Here is a 26,704-nt window from a genome sequence, read left to right as displayed (position 1 = left end):
CTCGGGTCCCCTCTGCCTATTACTCACAGGGCTGGTCTCGACATTCTTTTTATCAATTATCTGGCATCTTTTCCTCCAACTTACCAACAACCAGAAAGTAGAATCTGATCTTAGTTAAGTTCAAGAATCACAGAGCACCGCCTCCACAGCGGGCCCGGCAGCACGTGACAGGTCCTCCGACCGTCACCTGTGGGACCGCCATGAGCGATCTCCAGACTCAAGGACAGAGGCCGTAGGCTGGGGGGACACAACTTTGCTCACTCTCCCCAGCAAAGGGGGACCAACTCTCGGCAAAGGCATCTCACCCTCTTCTGCATGAGGGACAGCACGATAGATACACGGGGAAACAGAGCAGAAGGTGGGCAGCCCAGAAGAGCTCGTCTGCACTTCCAAGGCAAAGTGGGGCCGTTGACTTAATCACAGTGACAAAGTGAGCATGAGCATTTCTCTGTTCTCTACCATACTCCGTGATAAGCCTTTCCCTGCATTAGGAGTTAATTCGGAAGTCCCTGGCAGTGTTTCTGATGTCCTAACCTGGCATGGTGGCTGTCGGGCAGGAAGAGAGGGCCTGAGACGAACAGGTGCTGGGCCTGGGGGGCAGGAGACACTGGCTCCAGCCCCAGCTCAACCAGCGCCTCGTTCTGCCTCTCGGGATTCAGCATCTCATCTATAAACAAAGGGTTGACACTGTCTCAGGAAAGGCTTCCCAACAAAAATGAAATGAGAGCCATGTAAAGAAAGTTTCCCAGTTGCCACATTTAAAACGGTAAACAAAGAAACAAACCAACAAACAAAAAACAAATACTAGAAACAGATTTTAAGAACAGATCTTACTTAATCTACTGTATTTAAAATACTAACATTTTGACATGTAATCAATATAGGAAGTAACATGATAGTTAATATTCTTTTACTAGACAAGCCTCAGCGTCTGATGTGCATTTGACCTACAGCACATCTCAACACAGACCAGCCTCCTCCCCAGTGCTCCTAGCATCAGTGACTGTGGCTACTCTATTGGACAGCAACTCCAGGGGTCCCACCAGTGGTCCTGGCTGAAAAGCGGGAGTAAGTGTCCACACTAACCCTAAAAGGATCTCTCTGTACAAAGGCAGATTCACTTTTAAATGTCTGTAATCCGGTGGGCTGACCCTCCCTACCCCCTTGGCTACAAGACAGTCCTCTTCCTTGCTGATCACTTTCTGGATGTAGGGAAGAAACCTGGCACACAGCCAGGGTGGACTGGCCTCCAGGGAAACTTACCTGCTGTCTGTCTCCAGTCCCATGACGTCCTCCTTCTCAAACGAGATGCAGAGGAGGGTGATCTCGTTCCCAGAATTTTCGGGGTCCCCATCCAGCCACTTGGACTTGGGCAAGATCAAGAGTGAGTGACTCAGTGAAGTCCTCGATCCTCTTCTCCACCACCCTGCAGTCCTCGTAGATTGAAGGCCACGTTGGTGAGCGACTGCTCGGCTACCTCCTCATGCAGCACAAAGACAAAGAGCTGAGAGTCATTAAGCGTGGTGCCATACAGCTCCTCTGCACGTGGAGCTTCTCGAAGGCCTTGGCCGAGAGGCACTCGGTAATGGTGACAAGGCCCACGACCTTGCGGTGGGTCTGAAAGTCGCTCCACCCATTCTCAGGTGCATAGTGGTGCCTGTAGTGGATACAGATTGCCCACTGGGAGCCTACGGGCTGATCTGGCTCAACGAGGAGATTCGCTTATAGATGCAAAAGAAATTCTCCTCTGAGATGATCCCCACGTGTTGGACCACCACGGGAAGAGTCTCAGAGTCCTCAGCACACTGTACGTAGTCAGGGATGCTGATGTTGCAGGCCCTGCCGAGAGGGGAGAGGAGATCGTGGTACATACTGTGCTGTGGGCTGTGGGCCCATCTGGGTTGCGGTGACCTGGTGTGTACCAGACAGAAGGCAAGGGAAGCCAAAGCAAATCCGGGGGTACAGTTTGTCCTCAGAGTCTGCACATGGCTACCGTAGCTCGGATCACATTACCCAGCTTTTGGTCTAGGCTTCCTGCCCCTGCAGAGTAGGGTCATTTCTTGTTTTCTGTTTCCAAGCACTTAGCAAGGCCCTGATGGAAAATCACTGCTCAAAAATGCTGAATAAATAAATGAACAAAGGAACTGCTTTCCCCAAACCCCTTCAGCAGAATATAAAGAAAAGGACCACAGTAGGATCCAAAGATCTGGATTTCTATCCAATTTATTTGAACTCCTAAGCTGCAGAATAATGGATAAGAAAACTCTCCTTGGGGAGGACGGTACAGTTCAGTGATAGAGCACAAGCTTAACATGTATGAGGTCCTGGGGTCAAAGCCCAGTACCTCATTTTAAAAAATTAAACAAATAAATAAACATAATTATCCTCCTCAAAAAATATTTTTTAATTCAAAATTCAAAAAACACCTTGCAATTGACACATCATTGTAAACTTGAATAAACTGCAATTAAAAAAAAAACTCCTTGACTTACAAGAATATATCTGGATTACGCAAGTTTGCAAATGTAAAATGCCTAGGGTACCCCCTGCATAAAAAGGGGGGACTGTACAAATTTACTATCGCACCTTTATGAGCAATATTTCCTTTTGGGGGGATTATAACCTCTCAGAGCTAATTTTCTCAGATTAAAAAAAAAAACATTACCTGATTCTCAGTACTGCTGAAGAATCAGATAACCCTAAGAAAGCATCTGACCCACAGAGGTTACTCAATAAATGTTTGTTGAATGAATGAATAAACAAACAATGTGAATGCTGCTCCCTGCTACAGACCATCATAATGGCACTGCCTGGAAATCCCAGGCCCACGTTCCATCTGACTCTACACTAACCCTGTGTGTTTCTCTAAACCCCAGTTTAATCATGAATAGAAATGAGGGCAATAACACAAACCTCAAATTGTTACTGAGTCATTAATGAATTGTACCCCAACATTGCAAGATGGAATCATTAAGGAAAACTGGGCAAAGTGTCCAGAGGCCCTTTTCATATACTCTCTTAGAATCACATGGGAATCTACATTACATCTCAAATAAAAAGTATAATTTTTTAAAGAGGTTATTGAGGTTAAGTGAGCTCACTGTCTCAAAAATTGAACACACAGTACAAATAGGACAATGCCCAGCCCATGAGATACACTCACTTAACATTCCCACTGAACCCACTGGTCCCTTCATCTTCAGAGCACAAGGACGGGTCCTCGTGGAAATAGGCCACTGCACCTGAAGCTAAGAAAGTTAATGGTGCCCAATTCCAAGATCCCCTGTCACCACCCTTTTTCTAATTTTCTATTTGAATTTTTTTCTTTTTATTAAATAGAAACTCCCAAATGCATAGCCTTCACCTGACCAGATATCATGATTGCAGCCCTTCAAAACCTGACCACAGAGATCATGATGGCAGCCCTTCTTGGTGAAACAATATAATGAAAAGCCATTTCCACAAGATCTCTGTGTAAATCTACTAGGGAACTTCATCCTGGACTGAGGAAGAGGACTGGGGGGGGCAATCTCAGGCACGGAGAACTATGGGCCACCTGTCCCACGATGGACTTTAGACTCAACCCTCACCCTCCAGGAACTTCAAAATACACACCGACAGAGTGCTATGGACAAGATTTTTTTTTTTTAACAAATCCCTGAATCCCTAGCAGGTCTTTTTTCTACCAAGACACAAATGGCTTATGTGTATAATGTTTCATAAAAGCCCTAAAAAATTATCACCCCAACTTGACACATCAAGAAACAGAGGTAGAGAAGTTTATCTCATTGTACAAGATTAGAAAGAGGCCACGTCAGACACTGTATTTAAATCCAAGCCCTTGCTCCAGTGCTCACAATAGAAGTATAACATACTGCCCCTTTTCTGCTCTCTCTCTGAAATAAATCTCTGAAGAGTCTTTTCTGTGCCACCTGGAATCACAATCACATCAATTTTCCACAAAGAGCTATGTCACCCCTTGGAGGACTTATCAAAATCTAAAGGGTTGGTTTGAGAGGAGAGATTTGCATTTTCTGTTTCTCAAAGGAAACATGGCTTTAAAGAAACTGAAAAGCACTTATCTAGTCTAAGCCCTCATTGTGCAGAGAAAGAAACAGAGGCTCAGAAGAGATGAGGAAAGGGTCTTATTAACAAATATAGCCTCATTGCAGCACCAAGCCAGCCCTGGGCACTTCTGGAGGAGGATCTGGGGGGCCCAGGAGAATGAGTATTAGAAAAAGGAAAGAGAAGAAGCATACAAGGTCTTGTCTCTACACCGCCATAACATGAAATTCCACCAAATTACCTAGTATGGGTGCACCCAATATTAAGGTGGGCTAAACAGGATATAGAAACCTGGAATTCTCAACCATAGTGGAAATTCCAACATTTACTGTGCTTTTTTCCCAGTTCAAGCATCAGTTCAGTGGGCGCTCTGTACCAGGGACTACACGAGGCCTGGAGTTCTCCCAGATACAGATCTCTATTACCACGTGTGCAAACCACATAAAGGCCACCAGAAGAAAAGTGCCCACAGATAAGATGGAATTACTGAAACTGAAAACTGCCAACCAGCATATATTACTAGCAAAAGCGGTGCTGCTAGAAATCGACTCATGGACATAGAAAGCAAACTGTGGTAAGCAGGCAGGAAAGGGAGGATTAATGGATACACATTAATAAATATAAAATAAATCACAAGACCTACTATATAGCACAGGGAACTATATTCAATTTCTTGTAATGAGTTGTACTAAAAACTATCTAAAACAAATGTATATATATATGCATATGTTTATAACTGAATCTCTGCTGTACACCTGAAACTAACATTGTAAATTGACTACACTTCAATAAAAAATAATTTTATATAATAAGTAAAAATAAAAGCAACGTCATTAAGAAAAAATAAAAGAACACTCTAATCCCCTTAGCTGTATGTGGTGGAGAATTCTGGTTGCAAGCACCAACTCCGCTGGATCACTCCAGCACTGGCTGTCACTATTTCTGACCCTCAGAGAGTCACTTGGCTTCACTGAGGTTACTTTTCTTTTCTGTGAAAGGCTACAGTTGCAACTAACGATGTATAAAATCTCATCATTCACAAGCCCAACAAGTAGTGAGGACTTCCCATGGGCCAGGCACTGGACAGATGAAAAGATAGGGTCCCACATATATTCATGGGTAGAAGTTTATGCCATAAAGACATTAATTCTTCCTGTTTTCATAGACAGATTTATTGCAATTGTGATTAGAATTCCTACCAGATTTTTCATGGAATGTAACAAGTTAGTTTATGGTCAGGAATAGCCAAGAGACTTCTTTAGAACCACCACTGGGGAGGGGTGGCTAGGTCATTCATTTCCACTGGTCTTTCTGAAGTGATGAAAACGTTCTGGAATAATAATGGTTGCACAAATGTGAATATGCTAAAAGCTGCTGAATTGTACCATTTAAATGGATGGACTTCATGGTGTATGAACTGTATCACAATAAAGCTGGCATATGAAAAAATAATTCCTGACAATTATTTTTCTGTTTATACCACTAGTCTGCCCCACAATTTAAGAAAAACAAAAAACCAAAACAAAACAAACTGTGCCAGGAGCTCTTTAGGACTGCAATGTCCCTGGGTCTCCAAGGCCTCTGGTGGTGCTGTTCCTGTTAAACTAGCTGGGCTGGGCTAGTTAGAGACTGTAACTATCTTTTTAAGATCGATGGTCTCACGTTTCACCCTGGGAGAGGGAAGGAAAGAGGATGTCACAGCCTCATGCCTTCAGTTCATTTTTAAATGAACCAAGCCTTGCTTTCAACACTGTAAGCCCTCTCACTATAAAAACACGTGACATCAACAAGCACCGCCATCATAACACCTGAAAGTGTTCAAGATACTTACCTGGGGCAGAAACACTGAGGGAGGAGACCGAAGCTCGCTCAGCACTGACGCTCCCTTTTCCCGACTCCAACTGGAGAAGATGGGCGTTACAGCCTGAGGCTCTCAGCCCAGGGAGCAGCGCCCACGCAGCTGATCTGGTCCTCAGGGAGCTGGAAAGGGAGAGGAGGGCAGCCCCGGGGTCGCGGGGCAGGGAAAGCAGAGGCGGTGGAAACGTGGGCTGCAGCCCCGCTCAGAGGCCAGCCCCAGCCCCTGCCCAAGCCGCCCGCCCCCGTCCGGGTCCGCAGACCCGGCCCGCCCGGGACACAGCCCGCCCAGGGGTGGGGACGGGCCGGCGGCCGAGGAGAGGAAGCCCGGGAGGAGAGGAAGCCCGGGAGGAGAGGACTCGCAGGAGGGAGAGGAGAAGGGGACGCCAGCCGCGGACTGAGGGGAGCCCGGCTGGGTGATAGGTGGCAGGGGCACACCTGGCCCTGGACAGCTGTGGCCGGGGCGCCGGGGCAGGTGGCGAGGGCAAAGTGGTCTGGCCTGAGCAATTCAGCTGAACACAGGCTGACTGGCGCCCTGAGGGGCTGTGACAGGCGGACGGCCCTCCCGCAGCCTCCTGACCCCTTTCCCGGGAGCCCCACAACTTGCATTTCCACAGCCAGAGTCCCCAGCCCCAGGCAGGAGCCAAAGTCCTACCGGGCGACAGAGCTGAGAAGACTTTGGGCCTATCCCTGGCTTGGAGATGGAGCTTCCAACCAGGGGACCAGCTAGCACCGACTGCGCTTGCGTAGGAGGGCCAGAGATCCTCTCTGGGTTCTGCGAGAGAAGGTGGGACAGCGAGGGAGGGAGAAAATGAAAGCGGGTGGAGAGGAGGGGAAAAGTGGGGGGAGACACATGGACAGGAGGAGCAGAGAGAAGGGAGGAATCTGGAGAGGGGAGGGTCGTAGCGGAGTTGGAGAGAAAAAGCTTTACCTCTGGGGCACCCCGAAGGAGGCGGCAAACCTGCCTCTGTACCCTTCTGTAACCCTTCAATGCCCGCAGCTCAAGTTTTACCTCCCTGATCCAGCCCACCATCCGATGCTTCTGCAGAACCGCTACGGGGATCACACCCGTTGCCCCCACGCGGAGTTAGGTTTCCTGTTGCTCTGGGAACCAAGCACCCGTAGGTGTTGTCGCTCAGAACTACCTTGGGAAGAGTACATATTCCCCTCTTACAGGCTGGGAAACAGGCAGGCAAGATCTCTGCCTTAGCTCCACTATCCCAGGTGTTGGGCTGGCGGGGAGCGGGATGGTAAAAGATCAGAGCCCCAGACAGAGCAGACTGCCTGGTGTTGTTGCAGTGTCCCCATCCCTCCTGGGTAAACCACACCCCACCCTAGTGGAAACATCAAGGGCTCACAGTAGTTCCCTGGGTGTGGGAGAGCTGTCCTTATGTGAAGGAAAAGTCCAGCTGGGCTATCAAGCTAAGTCACAAATCTAAGTGTGATAAGTGTCGGTTTACTGATCTAAATTCTGCTGGGCTAACTTGTAAATCTGAAGTTTAGTGTCAGTTTATTGGGCTTCCAAACTAACCCATAAATCCAAGCTCAACAAGTGTCAGTAACGTGATCTATTACAAATTGATAAGCTCCAGTGTACTGATTCCTTGCTTTTTGTTGTTTGAGCCTTATTGTCTAATACCCCCTTATTTGTAATTAAGCCTTTCAAACCTCATGTGCACGTCTTGGAGGTGCTCAGAACTTCAGAGCAGAAGCCCCTCTGAGCCCGCCGGCATAAGAATTCTGAGTACTCCAACACTCCGATCGGTGCTTGTTTCTTGGCTGTCTTGTTTCCGTAACACTCAGCTCCAGTGCCCAGCTTTCAAGATAGATAGGAGTGTTACCATGTCCAAATTCATTCTCCTCAGTGCAGGACAGGCCAGTAAGTTGGGAGACCAGATGTTGGGGCATGGAATAGCAAGTTTCTGTAGGCCTAGATGGCAAACTAATGTCCTGGAAAACCATATCCCCAAGTCACAATTCAGGCTCCTTTCCAACGTGCTTGGTTGTTGCAAACTTCTTAGTGTAGGAATCCTTTCTTGTTAGAATCCTTTGTTCTTGCAGCTATCTGCCTGGGTCAGATCCCTGTAAACCTCCAACAAAACAAACTTTATTTTCTCTTCTGCAATTTGTTATCTTTTAATGAATGAAAAAGTGTTAAATATCCTTAAAGGTCAGAGCCTTCAGAATAGGCTCTCCTGTATATTTCAGGCTCTAGGCAACATTGTTTTAGAAGCAAAATGAAGCCTAGGAGACAGAGGGCAGGGTTAAATTCAAAGGAACAGATCTAATATGGAGTCAGATATGTTCTGTTCTATTACTCGGGCAGAAGCCACTTGAGGATTTAAATCCCTTTAAGTTAAAAATAAGTAAAAGTTTTAAGGAATTTACACACATAGGTGGGAATGTGCAAAGCATACCTGGAAAAGCACCCAAAGGATAGTAAACAGTGGCATTTCCAGAGAGGGTTGAAAGAAGAGAGGATGAGAGAAAACTTCTTTCACTTGTGTATTTTTGTGCTCTGTTTGAGGTTTTTTTTTAACCATTTGCTTGTATTTCTTTTTCAGTTAAAAAAATGTGTAATGGAGCAAAGGAGTAACTAGCTTAGCAAATACAGTAGCCATGGAATCACTGAGTCATCACTTTTGATTTAAGCCAGAAAGCATTTATTGACTCTCTCCAATGTGCTCATTCCTGTTTTAAGACTTCTTTAAATATTATTATTATTATTACTATTACTATTATAACTATTATTACTTTTATTTTATAAAATAATAACATGGTATATCTCACCCCTGCCCATGGCTGGTGGAAAACCAACTGGGTTTTTATTGAGTTGTTTTCCAAGGAGTAGAGATGAGTTATAAACCGAACATATCTACAGGGCAAAACAGAGGCACCCAGAAGCTGAGAGAGAAAGCCTCCAGGACACTACAAAAAGCTGCCCAAACTGCCTTTTCCATGGCAATACTGAACTAGGAAAGAACAAATCTGTCTCCATATTTGATCTGTTCCTTTGACTTTAACAAATCCAAGTTAATATGCTCCGGTCTTTTCATGGGTTATGATGTCACAGAGGAGATGGACAGTTCAACAAGGAATCACTCTGCCGTGATCACGGAGCAGGGGAAAGGGATGGGCTGCAAGATGTATGATGCAGCCGCAACTGTGCCCGTGCTTCTAGGCAGGTACTCAAAGTCGACTCAACAAATTGTCAAACACCTGTGCCCACGTCCCCATCACCTGACATGTAATAAAGAGAAATGAAAACCTATAAAAGGCCAATACCCTTGGTGGGTATACCGTCCAAAGAGCAAAGTCACAGTTTGACAACTGGCCATCCCAGTTCCCTGGGATTTATCCTTGGAGAACCTTAAAAACCACTCCTCTCTCCTCAAGAAATGCTGCATATTTGTCCTATCTTTGGCTCAGGGATGGAGCACGTCCAAGGGAACTTTAATGTCTCCACAGATTTGACTGTCTTTCTCCGGGTTCACTTGTCCATTCCAAAGAGGCCTGAGCTAAGTACATCCTCCGTAAGATCTATTCCCTCGAGTGACAGCTCATTGAGCCAGCAATTAAAAGCCAAGTGAACAAGACTGTCCTCAGCTAAAAAGTTCACCCACCCTTCACTGTTTTCTTAATCTCTTCTCCTGGCTAATTGCAAAAGACTAATACCTCCCTCCACCAAGCTAACCAACTATGTCATTTTGTCTCCCCAAAGAGAAAGTAAGGTCCATAAAAGAAGAGACAACTGCATAGTCACCTCTGAATTCCTAGCATATAGTAATGTCAATAAATAGAACTATGATTATTGCTACTTTCCTTTAAAACCTTTCTGATTATTTGAATGAGACCTTGGAAGAGAGGTGTTTGTAGTCCAGTATCTTCATCCACAAGACTCTGGAGGCCTTTTTCGGAATGGCTGTTCACTGATTCATTCAAAACACAACTTATCAATCAAGGAGTAGCTGTGCTTTTCTGCCAGGAGTTTGTGGTCACTCTCATGCCAGAACAGATTTAACCTATATCCTTATTTTGGATTTGTTATTTTTCCCCTCTTCCAACAAAATTGACTTTCCTTACATTCTTGCCTTGAGGAATTTTTTCTTCCATTTTCACCCTTTAGTAAACCAAGATTTTCGGGATGGACATGGCCCATAATATGATCAGCCATCCAACTCCCAGTGTGAGAGGCCTGGGACTCACCTCCTGCCCTCCTGTCAAGGCAACTGAAAATCAGTTCAGGAGCCAACCAGCACCCCAGGGCTTCTAAGGCTCGTGTATCTCTCAAAATCCCTGCTTTCTCGTTTGTCTTCGCTTCTGAGAATTTCCTCTCACTTTCTTGACAATTAGTTGTGCAACTTGAAAGATGAGGAAGGAAGGTTTTCTTAATCAGCATTTTAAAGCACTTGTCTAATGAAGGTTTCTAACAGTTTCTAGAACCCTCCATTGCCGAGACAGAAACCACACTAGAGATTTTCTAAATTTAGCTCTCATGTGCCTTTTTTCTTTGCTTTTGTTTTCTTAACTGTTAACAGACATTTTTTAATTAAAAAAAATTAAGGCCCTAAATAGGATAGAATACTGAAGGGGCAAACAAAATTAAAGGGCAAAGACAGAAAAATGATAAATACTCTACAAAGTTAACAGAATACATACACTATGTATCAGATCAACAATTCTCAGTAACAGCTAATTGAAACATGACCATGAGGTAAAATTTCTCTCTTGTCAGGACATGGCCAACAGAAAATACAATTAAACCAACAAACTAATATCTTAAGTCTGGCGTGGTACAGAAGGCTACAAGCTAAATGTGTCTGCTTATGGAAAAGAGGGAGACTCATCAGCTCTTTTCTGTGGAACCTGAGCCCATGGGAGGACGGTGAAGTGATCTCTGTAAGTACCCAATTAGCAACGTGATTGATGAATAAATAGACGTGAGCTTTGATGACAGAGATGATACTACTATTCATTTCTCCTGTAAAGTATGACTTCGAGTTCAGTGATCAATAATTTGGCGTCCTCACGTGTTGAGATTATAGGCAAATGCACAGCCTGGGCCCAGACCTCCTCTTTCAGCTCGTGACACTGCACTTAGATGTCTCAAGGGCACCTCCAACTCCACCTGCAAAGAGCTGACTTCATGGTGCTACTCCCATAGCCGTCCTGCCCAGGGCACCTGGTCGGGGGGTAAGGTCTCCCTGCCTCTCCCAACTCAGGCCCATCACTCACAGATGTGAATGGATCCCTCCTTCAGGGCACAGATATACTCAGTCACAGAGTCCCACCACCCTCACCTGACTTACCAGATACTGGCACTCACTCAGCACTGACCCTGTGCTGGAGACCACGCTGCACACTGTGCAGAAGTTATCTCACTGGATCTCCAAAACAGTCCTGGGAATTGGGTACATCACTGCTTCAATTGATTAGATAAATTGTTTCACTTCCTTGAGTGCATGATCCAAAGTGACACGGCTGCTGAGCCACAAGCCTGGGCCTGAAAACCACTTGAAAATTGAACACTGCTACACCTCGCAGCCACCCTACTCTGACTCATCACATCACATCCTGCCGAGCCTTCTAAATGTTTCTAAGCATTCTACAAGACAAAGTGAACTACGAGAGCACCCCACTCCCCTACATAAAATCTGTCAATGACGGTCCACTGCCCTTAGGAGAAAGCCCCACCGGGCCTGAGCACAGCCCAATGGCTCAGCATCCGCGTTCCCTGCGTGGCCGCGCCGCCTCACACACCACGCAGCTCTACCCGTGCCGTGTCCAGGACAGGGATGCTGACTCCGCACAACCCAGGGCTTGTCTCACTCGAACAATGAACACCTTCTTCAGTGTTCATCTTCTTCATTGCTGACTCTCACAAAAATATTTTCTCATGATGAATCAGTATCTTTTTCCTTACAAATTCTCATCATTGATAATGAGCTCCCCCCAAAAGAGAGAAGACATAATTCTCAGTCTCCTTATTTGTAAAGTGAGAATAACAGGGAAATATGTGAGGTTTTAAGAGAAATAATATTCATGTGAGGTTGAGGGACAATTCCATCATACAGTAAGCACTCAATATGTGCTTACTTAATATTAATAAGAATATATTGCATTCTAGCAACTTTCAATCAATGTTTTATGACTTTGTCCAACAGACTACTGATAAACTGTTGGACGAGCCCCTTTGAGCAGATCAGCACAAGCGTACTGGGAGAGGTAAGCGGGGACTCCAGTTACAGCTGCAGCCACCCAGCACTACGGGGCGGGGGCAGTTTGCTCAAACTCTTACATGTTGCTTGAGCATTTAGTTGTCATTATTGAATAAAGACAGGTGTTCTTTAGTCAAAGCTCCTGAAACATAAATCTTCAAAGACTGATGCAAATTAGGTTTCAAGTACAACATTCTCACTATAAATTATTTGAAAACTTTAGTCTTAGCTCCTCTGCACATCAAAAGGGAATGTTCTTAATGTATCTGACTAAATACAACGAAAGGGTTTTTTAAAAGAAATTAAGAAGAAGCCATCCTGAATAAGCTCTCAGTATCATCTGCAAAAAGCCCCACCCAAAGGTCTCATCTCACTTCCACATAGGGGTTCAGGTAGCTTAACTTGGGTCTTGGTTTCTTATAACACGGTGCGGGGAATAGTTGTGGACAGATATATGTAGCAAGTATATAGCTAGGGTATTTGCTGTGAAGGGATTCTAGAAATAAGACGATTGATAATATAGTCCCACCCATAAGAAACTCAGCCTTTCCATTTACAACAGCATTAAAAATAAAATGAGAGATTCATTTAACAAAAATTTACAAGATATGTACATTGAAATTTTTGAAGTATCACCAAAATAAATTTTAAAAGATCTACATATATGGAAGACATCCCAATTTCATGGAATCATAGACAATATTATTAAAAATGTTAAGATACCTCAAATTGATCTACATATTCAGTGGAATCCCTATCAAATTTCCAGCTGACTTCTTTGTAAAAATTGAAAAACTGATCCCAAAATTCATATGGACGTTCAAGGGGCAAACGGCAGCCAAAACAGCCATGAAAAAGAAGAATAAGTTGGAGAACTCACTTTAAAGGGTACTAAAATTCTATAGTACTAAGTCAGTATGGTACTGGCATAAGTTTGGATAAATAAATCTATGAGACACAATAAAAACTCAAGGGGAAAAAACTTACATTTACAGAGAGTTTTCCACAAGGGGGCCAAAAACACTCCAATAAAAGAATAGTCTATTCAACAAATGGTGCAGGGACAGCTGGGTATCTGCAGGCAAAAGAATCAATCTGGAATCTGAACACCCATATTTTATATAACAAATAAAAATTAATTCAAAATAGATCACAGACAGAAATGTGAAAATTAAACCTATAAACTTTCTGAAAGAAGACACAACATAAATCTTTGTGGTCCTATGATAGGCTTTGGTTTCCTAGATACAATACCAAGAGCACAAGTGATAGAAGAAAAAAGCAGATAAACTGGACTTCATCAAAATTAAAACCCTTTTCTTATAAAGGACATCATCAAGAAAGTGAAATGACAGGGGAAAAGGGTATCTCAAGTTATAGAGTGTGTGCTTAGCAAGAAAAATAAAATAAATCAATACATCTAATTATCACCCCTGTAAAGAAATTGTTTTAAAGTTTAAAAAAAATATAGTGAAAGGACAATGTGCAGAATAGAAGAAAAATTTTGCAAAGCATGTATCTAATAAGAGAGTAGCATCCAGGATATATAACAAATGCTTACAACTGAACAATACAAGAAAATAGACCCAAATTTTAAATTAACCACGAATTTAAATAGATATACAAATGGCCAATAAGCATATGAAATGATGCTCAGCATCACTAGCCAAATCAAAATTAAAATGAGATCTCATTTTACACCCACTAGGATGGTTATAACCAAAACACGGACAATAACAAATGTCGTTCAGGAGGTAGAGAAACCTCATATCCGGCCAGAGGAAAGGAACAATGGTGCAGTTTCTTTGGAGAAGTCTGGTATTTCCTCAAAAGCTTAGAGTTATATGGCTCAGCAATTCCACTCCTACATATAGAGTCATCCATCAGTATCCTCGGGGGGTTGGTTTCAGGAACCCCACACCCTGGATACCATAATCCAAGGATGTTCGAGTCCCTTTACAATCAGCCATCTGGATCCATGTAGTGGAAACTACAGGTATGGTGGGCCAAATGTACAGCCAACAGAATGAAAACATATTCTCATAAAAAATTTCACATCAATATTCATAGCAGTATCATTCAGAGTAGCCAAAAGTTACTAACAATATCCATCCATCAATGAACGGATAAACAAAATTACCAAGAATAGGCCCACAAACTTTTGGTCATTGAAACTTTGACAAAGGAGGTGAGAACATACAATGGAGTAAAGGCAGCCTCTTCAGCAAATGGTGTAGGGAAAACTGAACAGCTGCATGTAAATCACTGAAGTAAGACTACTCCCTCACAGCATACACAAATATGAATTCAAAATGTGTTAAAGACTTAAACATGTAGACACGACACTATAAACCTCTTAGAAGCAACCATAGGCAAAACATCTGACATACATCTAAGCAATGTTCTCCAAGAGCAGTCTACTCAAGCAATAGAAAAACAACCAAAAATATACAAGTGGGAACTAATTAAACTTACAAGCTTTTGCACAGCTATGGAAACAGTAAGCAAAACAAAAAGACAACCTAAGTATGGAATGGGAGAAAATATTTGCAATAAATGAAACTGATAGGGGCTTAATTCCCAGAATATGTAAACAGCTTTTACACTTAATAAGAAAGAAAAACAAACAATTCAATTCAAAAATGGGCAGAAGTCCTAAAGAAATATTTCTCCAATGAAGACGTAAAAATGGCCAGTAGGCACATGAAAAAATGTTCAATATCATTCACAGAGAAATGCAAATCAAAACTGCAATCAAGTATCACCTCTAACCAGTCAGAATAGCCATCATTCAGAAGATCACAGACAATAAATACTGGAGAGGCTGCGGAGAATTGGGAACACTCCTACACTGTGGTGGGAATGCAGTTTGGTGGAGCCATTGTGGAAAACTGTATAGAGGTTCCTCTAAAGACAAAAAATTGACCTCCCATATGAACCAGCAATCCCACTCCTGGGCATATATCTAGAAGGAACCCTAATTCAAAAAGGCACCTACACCCCAATATTCACAGCAGCACTATTTACAATAGCAAGACATGGAAACAACCTAAATGTCCACTGACAGATGACTGGATAAAGAGGTTGTAGCATATTTGTCCAATAGACTACTATTCACACATAAAATAATAATAAAATAATGCCATTTGTAGCAACATCTATGGACCTGGAGAATGTCATTCTAAGTGAAGTAAACCAGAAAGAGAAAGAAAATTACCATATGAGATCGCTCACATGTAGAATCTAAAAAAAAAAACAAAGAAACAAAAAGATAAAATTATCTACAGAACAGAAACAGACACAGATTCATAGAAACCAAACAATGGTTACCAGAGGGAGAGGGTTTGTGAAGGAATAAATTGGGAGTTCAAGATTTTCAGATACTGAGTATGTAAAGAATAAACAGCAAGTTTATACTGTATAGCACAGGAGAATATATTTAATATCTTATAGTAACTTATGATTAAAAAGAGTATGAAAATGAATACAGGTATGTTCCTATTTAACTGAAGTGTTGTGCTGTACACAAGAAACTGACACAACATTATAAACTGACTAGACTTCAATGAAAATATATTCAAAATAGACCAAAAATGAAAACAAAGAAAAAGGATACTATCAAACATAAAGAATAAAGTACTGATTCAGGCTACAATATGGAAGAACCTTGAAATTTTATGCTAAAATAAGCCAGACACAAAAAGCCAATAGTGACCTTTAAGGTGAACTGTATCTAAGCGTTTATTGTACTACTCCTGTAAATTTTCCGGAGGTTTGAAATCTATCAATATCAAAATAAAATGTATTATACATTAAAAACTTAAAACGCTTCCTCACAGGAGGGCTTTAATTATTAAATGCAGAAACGCATGTAAAGCGCTTGGAACAACACTTTGCACGTCCACACACAATCACTGCTGTCACTGCCACTCAGAGGGTGGTGCCAGCGCTGATGAGAGCTGCCTCCACTCGCTCCCCTGCAGACAGAAGTTAGGGCCTGAGCTCTGACAGGCAGGGTGAGCGTGAACCTGGATCAGACACAGTCATGTCCCAGACTCTGCTTTACCCAACTTTCTTATACAAAATGCAACACGTAATGTAAACATGCTAGAGGGATGTATCTTACAAAACAGGGAATACAGACAATGTTTTACAGTAAATATAAATGGAGAATCTATTGTACACCTGAAACTAATATCATATTTTAACTCATCTATATCTTTATAAAAAATTAAAAAATAATTTTAAAATGTTCTCTTTAATATTCAATTCGGTTTTTAAGTAACTACTAAACAGCTTAGAATATATAAAAGCATTTAATTGTGCTGTTTGTTTACATATTTATTTACATTCAGACTCTTGCTTAAAGAGAATTTAAACGTTTTTTTTAAACACAGCTTAACAACCATAACAACAAAAAGGCAAAACTGAGAGTGAAGAGAAAATGGAGATTCAATACTTAAATGAAACCACGGGGAGATAAACTCATAAAAATGGATTCCATGAAGTCAGGGCAAATGTTAAAGGCCGACTAGAAATTCAGCTGTAAGATACTTGGCAGCTAAAGTAAAAAGAAAAAGATGATGGGGCGGGTGGTAGGGCGTGTGCTTAGCGCGCAAGGGGTGCTGGATTTAAGCCCTAGGGCCTCCACTAACAGATAAATACATCTAATTAACTCCCCGCCAAAAGAGCCCCAAAGAAAAGAAAAAGAGAAATTTCTTTCCCAAAAAACCCTGATATTAAATTTGGATTAAATACTTTAAAAAAGTAAAAAAGAAAAATAGAGAAGATAAGTGACACTGTGAAGGAAAAGCCCAGCTGGGCTAACAAGCTAAGTCACAAATCTAAGTGTAATAAGTGTCGGTTTACTGATCTAAGATTAGCTGGGTTACCTGGTAAACCTGAAGTTTAGTGTCATCCTTGTTTCTTGGCTGGCCTGTTGTTTCTGTAACAACACAAGCGATAATGCCCGTGAAATAAATCTGCGGTGGCTGCTGTCAGGTCCCCATGTCTCACGTGGGAAAATCTGAAACATCCTTCTCACCACTCAGAGTCATCATAAGCCCACCCCACCCCTCCCGCTGTTAAATGCAGGAGCACAGGCAGGGCCCGGACTTTGCTCTCTCTGTGTCATCACAGTGAGATAGGATGGAAGGGGGCAGAGCACAGCCATTCTAGGAAGGCCACAGCAATTAACATCAAAATGGTGAAGGATTCAAACCCCAATAGGCCTTGAGGCTCAGGATGAAGAGATTTAACTTCAAGCAGAGCTTGAGCTTCATTAAACACCCATTGTAATAGTAACATGGTGAATAACATGCCCCAGGCACAATGGCAGTCCCAAGGCTAGCCACAAAATGTCACAGGGTGGGAAATGGCCAACTCCCTGGGAATCCCAGCCCCTTGCCCTAAGGCTGGTCCTTCTATTATTAGCATATGAAACCACCAAGCCCAAGAAAACAAGCAACACAGCGCCACCTCGCGGTCACCACTCTCTCACCCTCTTCTGAGAAGACCCACACTCTTGTCTGTGGAGTGTGTACCTACTTTTAATCTGAGCATCAAACCCCCACACATCGTGATGTTTCTCTTGCATTTCAATGTATCTCTCTGAATAAATCTACCTTTAATCAGCACTGGCTTGCTCTTGAATTTTTTACTGCACGAAGCCATGGAACAAAATCTGGTGGGGCACATCTCAGGGGCTCAACCAAAGCCTGGGACACAGCCCTTCTCATGCCCCACGTTTTTTATTCTTGTATCAACAGGACTGGGCTGTGAAGGGAAGTCTGAAGCCCCAGGTAAGGGACAGAAGCAGCATCCAGGGCTCCAGTTGGCCGGCAGCCTCTCCCCCAACATGGGCCTTGGCGACTGCCCAGTTCTCTGTGTTTCTCTGTTGTGCTGATTCCCCAGCCTGACAGCGTACTCCTAGGCCTGTCCCCACAAAACCCTTTTCTCCAAAATACAAGCACATCATGTCAGAATCCTCTTGTTCAACCAGGAAATGTTCAGCCCACATTTTTCCTCCCCAATAAAGTACCCAACTGTCCTCCCTCCCATCTCACCACTTCTTTCTTTGTGAGAACTCTGCACTCGCCAAACTCCATCCTGAACCCAGGTGCCTTGCTAGCTGTGACCAAGATGTTTCTTTCTCACACAGCCTGTGCGTCCTTTCACTTTCCCCTTGTTACCTTAAAAAAGCCTTTCCTGAGTCACCCAACCCTCTGATTCTGAACTAACAAAGTGCTGAGGTTGCAGTCACTGTGTGCATACCTCCCAGGTTTTGACTAGGTTTCCTACACAAGATCTTCATTAAGGAGCTGCATCAAGAAGTTTAAAGAGGCTATTCATACATCTGAGCGGAGGAGCCTGCAAAAAATGAAATGGCTTTGAAGAGAGAGTTAACCAGGGACAGAGAAGTCGCAGGTCCTAGTCAAAAGTATCATGAGGCAAAATGTTCCTCAAAGGCTCAGAGTGGCTTCTGGACACGGAGTCGGCAGGGAGGAAGTGACAGGCAGTGAGTGGGGTGAGTGATACAGGGTACACTCCCCCAGCTGGGGAAGAATATGTTTTTATCTAGTTTTCCATACAATTTCTTACTACATTTTTCTCTTATTGTCACATACCATTTCCTACGAATTAAGCATATCAATGTCAGTAATTTGGGCCACTTGAGAGAAGCTACACGATGCCATTAACAAGGCTGGGGCATGACAGCCACATCAGTCTAGGTTGAAAGACCAGTGGGGGTATTTTCATGGTATAAAAGGGCATGCAGCAAACTCTGCAGCTTCAATGACCTCATCTCAAAGGTGGGGCCAATAAAACTACCAAGCAAAGTGCGTGATGCTTATGGCCGACAGCTGTTTACTAGGTAAGTGCCCGTGACAGCTGCCGCTTAATGGGGAATGTTTACGATCAATGAAGCCCTGTCTACCTGGCAACACGCGCCATGCCTTCCTGCCTTGGTGCAGCAGCAGAGTTTGTTTAGCTGAGATGAACGCCCCCAGAGCAGCCCCGACGGGAAAGCTCCCAGCTCTGCACGGCGAGGCCTGTTCCTTCCTTTCTCAGAGCTGATCACAGTTTGCTGTCGTCTCTTTTGATGTTTATCCCTTTTGTAACTGCCTCTCCTCCGGAGTTTTTGCTCAATCAGCACAGGCCCATGTGTGTCTTGTGGCCTGCCGAATATTCTGGGCTGGGAAACAGCCGATCCCACATCTGTCTCTGTGCTGAACGGAGAGGGCAGAAGGCTCAGGGGCCCCTGCTGAACAGAGGCCCCTGAACCCAAAATTATGGTCTGGCTTTGGGCAAATTACACAGTCTTCTTTACCCTGAGATTCCTCATCTTTCCATGAAAATAACTGTCCATGGCACACAGAATTACAAGGATTAAAGTAAATCACCAAATTCCCAACCTAGCCAAGGGGCTACCAGTGCATCCTCAACAGACAAATACTGCCTTTACGGCTCTGACACAAGCCAAGCGTGGTGGCTGCACAAATTGTACACTGCTAAGTGCCAGTATGTTAAGTGCTTCATGTGTTCTATAATACTCTTTAGAACATACAAAATTCCCAGGAAAAAATGAATATTATCATGCCCATTTGACAGATTCTCCAACAGGTTAAGAGAGTTTACATTCTAGTCCAAGGCCCAATGGTGAGGAAATGGCGATTTAAACCGGAATCTGGGCCCAGGCCTTGGCTCCATCTCTATCCCATCCACCTGACTACTTGCCTATGAATTCCACCTGTTCAATACCGAATTTTGAAGCCGGCCAGCTCTTAAATGCAATGTGTGCCACCGTTTGTCAATGTTGGTTAATAACCATAAACACTTCTCAGAAAGCACTTCAGAAAGAAAAGTTGGACTCACGTCCCTGCCCACAAAGAAGACAAATACTGCCTTGCTTTCTCCTGTAACGTGCAGAAACCCTTCCCATTCACCACCGAATCCTTTTGTATGTTTCCTCCTTGTTTACGTTTGCACACGTCTTATTAAACTAAAAGGTACCTGTAGTAATTCCATCTTGGTTCATTTCCAAGTTTCCAGATTATCCATAATCAGTGTAATATCATAATTTCCTGTGAACAAAAATACTACAATGTGAATGAAAATAATGCAACCATGTCACTAAACAAAGAATGCTGAAACCAAGTCATCAGCGGCTGCCGCCACCCCCCAGTGAAGACAGGCCTGCAGCCACTCACAACGGTGCCCTCTGAGCAGACTCAGAATAAGAAAGGACAGATTACTGGCCTTAGATATCTAGGTGCTTGTCTAAAGAATATATTCAGTGAGCCCAAATGATTGCTTCCTCCCATATATTGAAAAGGACTAAATTCTTGAACTTGAGATAACTGGCTTTCTTTAGATAACAAGCAATGTTTTATTGTTCCAACTACCTGGTCTCTGTTGTAAAGCTCCTATATATCCTAGCTCTTCTCAACCTCTTCTGAGCAGTCCATCAGTGTGATCTGAGTGGCTGTCATCCCGGCTAGAGTCCTCCCGCCAAATAAAACATAACTCTAAACTTTTAGGCTGAACATGTATTTCAGTCAACAGTTTTGACCACCATGAAGGGACCCAGAGCAGACTTCTCTCCACCTGGACTCTCCGAGTAACCGGAGCCTTGGTACCATCAGTGGCCCTTTGTGTCCATCCACCTCCTCGGGGAGTCCAGATGAATTTGTGTGAGTCTGTCCTGGTTCTCGGATCTCCCATATTGATTGATGGTCCTGAGTTTTATTTGACAGTGTATCCAGGTACCTGGCCCTCCAGTTGAAAGAGAGTGGGGGGAATTACCCACCCAGTGGAGACATACTGGGTGGGGCCTTGTTTAAAGGTAACAGGAAATACCCACCTTGAAGAGACGCCCGATGTGGAGCTAGTGGAAATATACCTGGAAAATACTCACCCAGTGGAGATGTCCTGAGTGGGTCCAAGTTGAAAGACACTGGGGTCAGGACTGGGTGTTTAGGTAAGAGGCTGGTCTAATGCTTTCTTCAATTTGGTTACCTGCATTGAATTTTTCGGGATAAAAGTAAAAGTCTTATGAAGAACCTTTCAATTCCAAAAATGGGACCCTCTTCCTGGCTGATAACAGCTTTCTCGGGTGAGAGAGAAACTTGAAGGAGTGGTAGAGGCAAAGACATCATGCCACAGAGTTGTCCCTGCGGGAAATCTTACTAGCAATTTTATTCTGACAACCTGGCCTTAGAATGGGACATAGAACTTTCAAAAAAAAAAAAAAGAAAAGGAATGAAAAGAAAAAGAAATGACAGATTGCCAGCCTCCAACTAATATCCCAGCCAGGTTTATATACGTAGAAAACTTATAACTTTAATTGGGAACTAGAAAAAAAAAATCTCACTCTGAAAGTAACTAACCAGGCCTGATAAAAACATTTTTTGGAATTCTGAACTCATAAAAACAAAATCCCCTTTAAGGGGAACTTGGATTTCTCTTCCTGTGTCCTTGTAATATAAACGTTTTATATTTCTCTGGGTATTTTATGTGTGTGTATGTATGTATATATGTGTTTCCTTTTTTTTTAAAGGAAATCTTGGACTCTGCCATGCAAAAGGTACAAGTATTGTGCACATATGGTGGCCATGCAAGTAAATTGGGATTCTCAACAATCCTTTGATTGTACCATTTTTCAGACATTTTGCCATCTTAACCTTTTATGCATCAGCCTGGACCACAAAGGCCTTTAGCTTCTGCAGAGTAAACTTTTGAATTTTATTTAGGCAACACCCCCACCCTCGTATGGAAAAGCCTCTTCATCTTTTTGGTTTAGGGACATATATATAAAAATTGATGGCCATATGATGGATCCTTTAATTTGGAAAAACTTTTAAATTGGTGAAAGTTGAAAGAGCTCTCAATATAAACAGCTGTTTTCTTGGTACCTATTAAAATCAAGTTTAAAGGTAGAAAAATATATCTAATGGTTAACCTAAGAACTTAGTTAAAAAAAAACTGGTTTGAAAAGCTACATTTGTGTTTTTCCTTTCCCATCAATGGTTTTAGAGATGCTAATAAAAACTTTGAACAATTAATGTTAAGTAGGTTGAATAACTGGAAAATAGATTGAAAAAATTTCGATTTTTTCTTAATGAAAAAAAAAAAGGTAAGGGGCTTATCCCAAATGGATAAATATTTTTATATTGTTATTTTGAATGAGATAAATAAAATGGGCAATTTTGGATTTAGATGCAAGATTTTGATACTACACTATGTAAAGTTAAAAAATAGGCCAAAGAGATCACCTACTGCCCACCAACATTCAAGTTCAAACAAGTCTGTTTTATTTACCGCAGTTTAATATGTATGTATGTACAGGGCTAAAATATATATATATATATATTTTGAGATACTTCATCAATGATTGGGACAACAGACCAATTAATCATACTAAAAATTGGGAAGGGTGTAAGCTCTTTGGCTCAAACTTGGGGATCCCAGAGAGTTTTCTATAAAATTAGATACAATGCACAAAAACAAACAAAAGAAAGGCTTCTGGCACTCCTTCTAGGAATAAAAATTATTGATTAAACCTAATAAATATTAAAATTAAAGGTATAAGTTTTAATAAATTTGAGATAAAAGTTTCTAAAATTGGTATATTTAAATCAGATTTATATAAACCTTTTACTTAATTATGTTGTGGGATAGATATGTTTCAATGGAAAAGAGATTCACCTTTTTGGTATTATAAGGCTGGGCACATATCTGTTTCTCAGAAAATATTGACTGAACAAAGTGAAGGAAACCAATAGAGTTACATGAGCCGTCCAATATAACGTAAAACTTAAAACTAGTATTTAGTGGCTAATAAAAAAATATAATAAGAGGTTTACCCTGAGTTTAACTTATAACTCAAGGGAAAGAGAACTTACTTAATGCCTTATGGAAGCTTTGGAAGACAAGATAAAGTAAACTTTAAAGTTTTAATACATGGAATTCTTTGTTTACAGCTCTTCACACTGATACAAAAAAGCAAATTAAGGAGATGCAATTGGGACTGGGTGACAGAGCAGTTCTCTGGAGAACTGGACGTGTCTTTGTCTTGCAGATCAGAAATGTAAATACAGCAGTGACCTAGGGGTGAGCCTAATTAGCTCAACGAGATAAAACTTTAGGCCAAAGAAATTTTTTGCATTTTAAAACTGAGAACTCTGACGGGTCCTTCAGACGTTGTCAAGAAATCTTTAATGTCTGTTTCATAAATAGTAAGCCTTAGTGATCTGAGCAAGCAAATTCAGCTTACTCCAACTATTATTATCCCTATCTCATAGGTAAGTTTTAAAGTGAAGGTATGAGATCTCTAGCTTTTGTCTCTTTATAAGCCGGCGTACACATTATATATGTGAGATATTTCTATAGCTAAAAAAAACAAAAAAACAAAAACAAAGTCAAAGAGCTCTGCTTAATTGATGTAAAAACTAAGAGGTTACAAATTAAGTATTTTTAAAATAAAAACTGACCAAATTTACCTTAAGGTTCACGTGAACTGGAAAATATTCAATATTAAGATAATATGTGATATTAAGTTTTGTTTAAGTATGTTCTAATTAATATAGACATCTTTAAAGTCATCAATATTAAGTATAATACCTTTACTGTACCTAGGTTTAATGAAAGTCAAATAAGATCCTGTTACATCCATTGCAGAGTTGTCAAAAAAAAAATATTAATGTGGTGTGGTAAAATTTTAGGTAAATTTAATGCAAATGAGATGAGAACTTTGGGTAAATTCTTTCAAATACATTTTTAAAATATATGCATAAGATAATCTCTAAATGTTTGGTATCTTTAAATTCTAGAGTTGTGCTAAATTAAGTTAAATGATAGGATTTTATTAAATAGCTATGCCATTTTCAGATAAAATAAGATTGAAATATGAATTAAATAACATTTAACTTCCTCTTACAAAGAAACTAAAGGCGTTTAGAAATATTAATAAATGGTTGGGGCCACACTGAAATAGTCTCTATTATTAAGGGAAAGATCTCATTATCCTAGGAAAGTAAGATAAATGTGTAAGGGAAGAAACAAGGAATGGAATTATATTTTGTTAATGAAAAATAGTGACATTGTACTGAAGCTGGTTACTTCTGAATGTAATAGAAAATAATGGACACACTAATATGAGTATAGAAATCTGTGGAAGGCTTGTGGAAGAGGAAACATGAGGAAAGGGTTTTGTACGTGGTCGAAATTGGCTAAGTTTAGAATCAACTTGGGCAATGTAAATGAATCTCAGAGGTAAGCTGGTACAAGAATAGAATTGGTTTTCTCGCTGTTAAGAGGACGAAATGTTCTTAAAATGATAATCCACCTTCAGTAACAAATTGTAAAACTTCTTATACCACTTAACTGATCTGTTCTGCCTTTACCTTTGACGAATTATCTTGTTAATGAGTAAGTACTACTTTACAGTGATCTATATGTTTATCTGACCAAGTGTTTGAAACCTTTCAAAAAGCTCCCCAAATATCAATTTTTAATTAAAGTTCTTTTAATCTCCAGGGATGCTACAGAGGGCCCCTGAAACATCCCAAAGAGAGATTTTAAACTAGTAAATTTCATTTGGCATGTTAAATAACATGGTATTGTCAAATGAATAATAAATCTTCCTAGGTTATATTGTATGAGAAAATATTAATATAGATATTAAAGAAATTTTATGGACTCCCTAAAATTCTGGTATATCTGAAATGTTACCAGTCATAATTCTGGTTATTGTGACCAGGTTACATTACCAATTATAGTGTAATGGTGTATTACCATGCTTTTAAATCTTTTGTCATTTATAGACAGTTAATTATTTTCTTCTGATGATTTTGCAAAATGCTTGCTCTTCAAGAAGATTTACTGGTTTCTAATAAACTTCAAACTATAGCACTAAACTAAACTGGGGAAGAAATTTTAAAGGTCTAAAGAAAACTCTGATTAAAAGAATTAGTTACATGGGACTGAGTAAACTGATGAATATGGTTATAATTTTTGATTTTGTCTGAAATACTATTCACTTTAAACCTGTTTCCCAGCCATAAAGAATCTCTTCTCCTTAAGCTAGTTATGATTCACAGCAATTTGATAAATTATACCTATGTAAGCAGCCTTGGAACAGTTATATTTTCTATCTGATCCTTCAAGAGACTAAAAACTCTTAGGTCCCCAGTGGCTCTATCAGACAAATTAGGAAGATCATCTCCTAACAGATATAGGAATCTCAGTGTATTTTAAGGATTTTAACGAGAAAATGATTTACCTAAATCTGTACGGCAGAAATCCATGTCAAGCCCTTGACGTGGCTTTCCTGGCCTTAGAAAACCTTATTAACATTCTACCCTGAGACTGCTTATTTAAAGTTCCAACACAGCCAGTTTAAAAAAGCCTAGATGATCAAATAATCAGAATTAACTTGTAAACAAATAAATCTTTATTTGGCTATATTTGAGAAAAATGAGGGTAATTTTACAGAGAAAAAAGTTTATATTTTAGTGGATATTAAATTCTAGTTTTGTTAATTGAAGTCTTTATTTAGTAAGACACTTCCAAGATCATTCCTTTCTGTTATGTGACATTGCTGAAAAGTTTAATTGAATTATTAAAAGGATACCCTAGCTTTGTTTCTGAACCTCAGTAATCTAACTTTGGGTAAAGTTCCAATGCCCCATGACCTACAGCCAGGGGATTATACATCCTGGAACAGGCAAGACTTAAAGAACTGTCTCCAACCTGAATGGAAGGACCCTTTTTCAGGTACTCTTAACTAGACCATACACACCAAAGCTGAAGGAAACGGACTTTCAGATTCATTTCCTGTAAGAAACATTCCCTGCAGTGCAATGGCTTATACAGCACTGCTCACCTTAAAACAATGCCCAATTGGAGAAAAAGCTACCGTGTCAGGTTGAGAAGACGACATCTGAGGTAGACAGCTAACCCAAGACATTGGACCAGGCCTGTATACTAATTACTTTGACAATTTCTCCAACCTTTGATTATGAACTACAACAATTGTTAAGTTTATGGTAAATTAACTATGTCTATTACTTCTGTGTTACCTTGGTGGGTTTCCCTTCTCCAGGTAGCTAAATAGATAGCCCTGAGAAACGTTATTCTAAAAAGAAATTATAGTTCTATTTAGGCCACTGTTGATCTTACATGGTGGGAGACATCACCTGGCCAATTAATAACTGCTATGAGCCTGATCATAAATATGAACTTCCTCATAAGATCATTCAGACTCAATCAGAAACACAAGCAAAATTTTAACCCAAAATATAACCCAAAATATAACTTCTTGAGTATTAAATTCTTACTTGTGACGTTACTAGCTCTATTACTTATATACTGTCTATTTTATAAAATTGTTGTCTCTTACATTTCCCAATGCGTAACTAGGCCTACAAGATTGATGGTGGCTAAGCATCTTGAAGAAATAGATTAAACTTAGAACCCTGCATAAAATAAATATAATAGTGTGATTCTAGGTATGGGAATGAGCAGCGAAGGGCAAACATTTCCTGGATCAAAATAGACAAGTAAGA

This window comes from Vicugna pacos, unplaced genomic scaffold (assembly GCF_048564905.1).
Source record: "Vicugna pacos unplaced genomic scaffold, VicPac4 scaffold_20, whole genome shotgun sequence".
Taxonomy (NCBI): Eukaryota; Metazoa; Chordata; class Mammalia; order Artiodactyla; family Camelidae; genus Vicugna; species Vicugna pacos.
This window is presented reverse-complemented; position numbering follows the sequence as displayed.